This window comes from Primulina huaijiensis, chromosome 10, assembly GCF_012295235.1.
Source record: "Primulina huaijiensis isolate GDHJ02 chromosome 10, ASM1229523v2, whole genome shotgun sequence".
NCBI lineage: Eukaryota > Viridiplantae > Streptophyta > Magnoliopsida > Lamiales > Gesneriaceae > Primulina > Primulina huaijiensis.
The window spans coordinates 13,871,592-13,878,315 of NC_133315.1; the positions used below are offsets into that span (position 1 = coordinate 13,871,592).

The 6,724-nt window shown below is 35.4% G+C and overlaps 1 long non-coding RNA gene across 2 annotated transcripts; it reads right to left on the minus strand.

Moving 5' to 3' along the window:
* Nucleotides 1–703: 703 nt before the first annotated feature.
* Nucleotides 704–4,058, minus strand: LOC140985658 (uncharacterized). Of its 2 annotated transcripts, XR_012176817.1 has the most exons (5): nt 3,605–4,058; nt 2,299–3,516; nt 2,064–2,194; nt 1,871–1,946; nt 704–1,787 (listed from the first exon to the last, which is right to left on the minus strand). It is a non-coding gene; the product is annotated as an uncharacterized lncRNA (long non-coding RNA). The 2 variants fall into 2 exon arrangements; XR_012176816.1 differs by having other exon boundaries at nt 704–1,946.
* Nucleotides 4,059–6,724: the final 2,666 nt, after the last annotated feature.

Below are 6,724 nucleotides of genomic sequence, written 5' to 3' on the forward strand. Positions count from 1 at the left end.
ACATATATTTCATGTTCGTGGTAAAATTGTGCATAATCGTGACCTGTCAAAACATGTTAATAATCATAGCATGTATCATCTTATCAGCATATACATGTTAATTTTCTTAATTTGAATTCCGTTGTTTAGCTGTGACTTTTGTATCATCATGTCAGTCGATGGATCCATCTACGTGTAAGTGGTTCGCCGGAACGGTTGCGGTGCTTGGAACGGCAACAACCGTTCCAGTTCCAATGTTATGTTGCGGAACGGTTGCGGAACGCTTGTATAAAAAAATTAATAAATTCAAATAATTGGTAAAAAAAATTTAAATACAGATTACATCATTCTAAAAAATAAAATATATGAAGTTATTACAAATTAATATATCAATACAAAACTATTTTACAATAATAGCACAATAAGAAATACACACTAAAAATTATAGCATACCAAAGCTAATACCATGAAGAGTGACGCAGAGGAGCGAAATCATTGTTATATTCTTCATCAGTATCTCGTAGATTAAATTGATTTCGAACATTTGGATATTGACGTGATTGTCCATAGGGATATTGATTAGATTGAGATGACGAAAGATCATTAGAATGGGATGACTGATTTTGTAATAGTGTTTCGTCATGACGATTATAGTATCCGAATCCACGATACACAGTAGAACTATCAGCTGTACTTGAAGATCTATACTCGGGACCATGACGTCCAACACCACGCCATATAGATGATGAAGATTCATTGTATCTATCACCAATATATTGAGACGACCCATAATCAAATCCACGATGTCTAATTTCATGTGTACCAGATGTTGAAAAATCAAATGATCTATTAAAAAAATCGTGTCTAGAATTATAATTACCCTGATATCCATATCCACCTGATTGATATTCAGTCGGATCATACTCAACATGCTGAGAGTCCCAATTGTAACTCATCGATCCATAATTATCTGTCATTTGAATTTGTCGATTTCCCCCCCAATCCAAGACATCTTATATGTTCTTGGACACCCATGTATGGTTGAGTAGAATCAGCTTAATGTTCTTTATCATTAGCACTAGAGAATTCTGATAAACTTTCCAAGAAACGACGTTGTTCCTCAATTCCAGGACGATAACCATGATCAGTATCTTGTGTTGCATAATAATTTTCATCTCCTTTTGCCCATGTCATACCTGCGATATGTTGGTCATCTTGATGACTTTGATCATTTGTTGTATCTTGTGATTTATGATATTTTCCACGTCCTTGTTGATTATTTCCGTCATCTGTATCATCACTATCACCACTATTATCATTATCTTCACTATCATCTCTCGATATAACTTATTTTCCTTTCAACTTTGATGACATTTGGGCATGTTTCTTCTTTTTTCCACGACTCTGAACACTAGTGGTTATGTTGGTTTCTTCAGCATCTATATTTTGAATTCCTTCATCTAGCCATGCCAAATTGTCATCTTGTAAAACAGGATGTTCATTATCCTTTATCCATTCGTTTAAGATATTGTCATCATGAAAAATGTGGTTGAGGTCTATAGGGCTGTAATAATCGTCATCTTCTTTTCCACACATCAAGTTTCGTACCCTGAGCCACATGTTATAATGAACATAAACTAATTTGTGTAGCTTCTCTACAGCCAAACGATTACGAAGCTTTGTGTGTATGAGAGACCATGTACTCCAATTTCTCTCACACCCAGAAGATGAGCATGTTTGGCTTAAAACTTTTGTTGCAATTTTTTTAAGGTGTGGAGCGTCGTCACCATAGTCATTCCACCATTCAGCTGATACAAATAACATAATAAGATATATATTTTTAAATTTACGATTTATATTAAAATCTAAACTCAAATAAAAAACAATAAACCTGGGAGACTTTTTTTTACTGCCAATTTTGCGAGTGATTATCCAAATTCACCTATCTGCTCCGTGAACAATTTAATCTCAAAGAAAAAATGAAAAATTTATTACGATTTATATATGAAATATATAGTAAGAAAAATTAATACATATAATATATATATATATATATACATATATATGTATGTATATGTTTACACCTCACTAATCGCCGAAACTTGAGCACTCAAGTCTGGTTCAAGTCTCTTGATTACAACTTTTATTCCTTGTCTGACCTCGTCATTATAAACACAAGTTCCAGAATACTGAAGTGATGGATTTAGAAAATACGCTGAAATATCATAAACAAAATCACAAATTAGAATATGGAAGATATAAATGATTTCGATGACATGCTCTATATTTTATATTTAATCATATAAATTATATTATTACATGCAGCATGCAAATGTTGGTGTAATTGATTGTACCACCGATTATCAATAACATCCCAATATGATTGCCAGTCTTTATTATTTTCTTTTATTGTCAATTTCGCTCTATCCATTGCTTCATAGATAATTGACATTGTTGGCTTTTTTTCTTGATCAACCAACTTTAAAACTTTTACAAGTGGTTCCATTGCAGCACAAATATCACGAGCTCTCTTCCAAAATCTTGTTTCCATTATAATCCCTGTAATTTTTTCGGCTTCTTTTCTTCTTCTACTGGTATTATTGATTTCTTCCCACTCAGTTGAATTGCACATTCTATTCAAATCTGAAGCATGCCGAACAAGACTTTCAATTGAGATAAATTCTGTAGCAAAGTGGGTTATTCATGGTCTCAACAATCCACGATCGTTGGTAAATGTTTTCATCAAATTCACAACTTTATCACTATTATAGATGAAACTTGTGATTTGCTTGGCTTTCTCGATACATTTTTTCACATTTTGCATCTTACATACATCTTCTAAAATGAGGTCAAGACAATGTGCTGCACAAGGGGACCAAAACAAATGGGGTCTTTCCATCATCAATTTTGCACCTGCAGCCTTCATTGCACCTTCACTATCTGTAACCACTTGCACAACATTTTCTTCACCAATCTCGTCAATAACTTTATTCATTAGAGACAAAATGAAATCAGCAGTCTTTGATTTGTTGGTGCAATCAACTGAACTATGAAATTCCATATTACGATCACAGTGAATCATAAAATTAATGATAGGATGCTTGTTGTGTGTGCTCCAACCATCGCACATAATCGTACATCCATACTTGGACCATTTAGATTTCAAAGCATTTAGATAGCCATTTATCTCATCAACCTCTTCTTCCAAAAAAAACCCACCAATTTGGCGTCCCGATGGACCTTTTATTCCAGGTTCAGCTTCTTCAATGGTATTAATCATAGATTGATAATATGGTCCACTATCTGCTGTGTTGAATGGAATAGCATTATATATAAACCATTTTGAAATAGCATTTCCAACTCCCTTAACTTTTTCCGTACCAAATCAATTTTTTATACTCTTATGCTTTGAGGGAAACATAAAAGAGTCAATCCCCTTTGATGACAATTTAGATTTTTCTTTTACACTCAAGCTACGATGCATCTCTCTTTTCAAACCAGGATTCAAACCAGACGATGAACTAGAACCGATAAATCCTACAATTAAAAATTTACTATCATACATATAAAAAAAATTATTAATTGCATACACACATGATTTAATGAAATTATATATATTGTTTACCTTGACCATATCGGTTACGCATCTCTTCCTCAAAAGCTCTAGTGTTACAGCTTTCTTTCAACGCTTTTCGCAATTGTTGAGTTTCAATATCTTCTGAAGCGTCTTCACCACTACTTTCACTTTCCAATCCATGAACGCTTTGTTGAATTGATTCTAAGCCAAGTTCTTTTTTCTTTTTCAATATATTTCTTTTTGTCTTTGAATCTTGAAAATGTTTTCGGATCATCAATGATATTTCCTTGGGAGATTTATAACATGCCTGGACATTTCCACTAACAAGTGCAATATGTTCTTTGAATCTCATAATTCCTCCGTTTATGGTTTTTCCAGAAAAATTTGCATATTATTATCTTCCGATCATCACCTATGATGTGACCGAACTCCCAACCAATATCGGGTTTTGGAGTCATTCTACAAAATCAAGAGAGGGATTTGGGATAATTAAAATTTGTCGATGATTATATTTTCAACAAGGTTGACAAACAAGTAGAGAGAAAAAAACATCACCTTGTTTAAAATTTATCGATGATTGGCTTGCAAATCCAAATGAAAAAACAATCCGCAAATAAAATGATGTAGCACCAACTCGGCAAAAGGCAATCAATGAGAAGATTTTTAAAAATTTTATGTGATACCGAAAGAAACCTTTTTTTTTTTGAAGCACATACCGAAAGAAACTTGAAGAAGAAAAAAGAATGGGAAAAAAAAACACCTTGTTCATACAGCTCACACAACACAATTATTGTACAATTACACATATTATTTGTTTTATAAATTGAAAACTTTCTTTATTTTATATTATATATTTTTTGGCTTCATTTGTTTATTATTTACATCACAAATTTACTTCTGAATCGGATGATCTTTTTTGTCTTTTTTTATGTAGAGCAATTAGTGTCATGTCTCACTTCCTCTTTCCAACTCACCACTTCAATCATCTTCTTCTCCATCAACAAAAACAAAACTCATGTCCATGTGAAAGTTGAAAATTCGAATTTCCCGTTCCGCTCGTCTATTCCGTTCCGCATCGTCGTTAAATCGCCGCTTAAAAGGCGAAGAATAACGCTACAAAACAATCACTGATTTGCCCTAGAACTTTGTAACGGCGGTCACCGTTCCCGTTTCGGAACGGCCGTTCCGGCGAACCATGCGTGTAACCGTGGTACCCGGCTACGAGGATCATCAGCGACAGCATTACCTGCCCACTGAGTCCCGGCCTTACATTTCATCGTGTCATCGTGTTAGTCACAACTAAATCACTTCCTTCAAAAACGTATCATCATATTCATCACTTAAATACAAACATGCATATACACATCTTTTTCCTTAAAACCAAGCATGCACCGCATTTATCATAATTTCATATAAATCATAAGCGTGATGCATAAACATTTAAAATATCATAAATTTGTGCCCAGGGCGCTACCATGACCAAAATCTCACCCCGATTGCAAAATGACCATTTTGCCCCTGGAAACCCAAAAATTACTGTTTCACCCATGGAACTCTAAAATTGACCCGAAGCTTACCAAACTCCTTAAAATGTCCCAAAACATTTTTAAAAGCATTCCTAGATGTAAACTCGAGCCCAATTCATAACTTAACCGATTCGTTTTAAAACTTGGAACGGGGTCCCGGTTTTAACCCGAACCGACTCGAAACTTAACCAAATTTTACCAAACTTAAAACATGACTTAATAACACTATACCAGACCTGAATCCACCCAATTCGAACCCCTTAGAACCCTAAAAACCCTGCTGGTATGCTGCTAGAAATTACAGCACATGCGCGCCTCATCCCTAGTGAGCTAACCCCCCATTGTTTCGTTCCTAGCCTAGACCCGATGAGCCAGCCATGACTCGGCCTCCCCTAGACCACCTTAGGACTACTCTGGACCCCAAGAACTCACGCAAATCACCCCATGCAAGCCGCAGCCCCCTACAACTCGCTATTCTCCCCAAACTATTAAACCGAAGCCAAGCTTCTACCCTCTTGATCCACAGCGCTTGGGATGGTTCCAGCACGATCCGAGCCCTTCCAAGCCTAGTCTCAAAACCACCAGGGTCTGGTCTAAGCCTCAGCGAGGTCCCTGCAATGCTGGTTGAACCCTGCAAGCTGAAAAATCAAAGATCGAGCCACCCCATCAAAGCCTTGCTCTCGGTCCCTCACACTGCACGATCTGCCAAAGGTTCTCAACCCCAAGACAATTCCTTGACACCCTTTTACAGCCCTTAACAACCGACAGCAGCAGCCCCTTGCACAGCAACCAGGAAAACGTGAGCAACATTCGAAAAATGAAAGAAACGTGAAAATAAAAACGATAGCTTTGCATCCTTGTTGTTAGATCGAGAGTTTTCATGCAAAACACGTTCACCAGCATATATGACAGGTATGATGCGTAAAAGATACAATGCGTGATTTGGTGAATAATCTTGGACAAATGATCGAGGAGCCAACTACCGAAGGGAGGAGCTCTTTGCTTGAGGAGGAAAATGGTTTCACTGAAACTTTGCAGCAGAAAATCACGAGAAAGCTTGTGAGTGGAGGGGGTGAGCGGCTGATGAAGAGTGATTAGGTTAAGTGGAGAGCTTAGGGGAATAATTAGGTGCTAATTATATGGTTTAAGATTAAATAAATGGAGCCTAATTGTTATTTAAAAGTTTAAAAAGATATTTAAGCCTAATAAGCTTAAAAGTAGGCCCATTAAATCCCAACACACTCCCGAAAAATATTTCGTGTCGGAAAGATTTTGAAAATATTAGTCGAACCCTTAAAAAGTCCTCCGATTCGATAAAATTTACGTACTGTTAAAAATAAAATCCTTCGGGTAAAAATACCAAATAAAATCTCATTTTTGGAAAAAAAAAACTCTTTAAAAACACCTTATATTAGTTAATAAAAAATAAATCATGTAATTAAAATAATTTTCCTGGTAATTCTCCGGTCTTCGTTCCTCGATCGAACGTGAAATGCATCTAGAAACCTTAATGCATAAACTTTTAAAATTTCATAAATAACTATTACCATGCATGAATTATGCATAAAATGCATAAAAATAATTAAACACAAATTAATAAAATAAACATGCATTTAATGCTTTAAAACGATTTAATAAAATA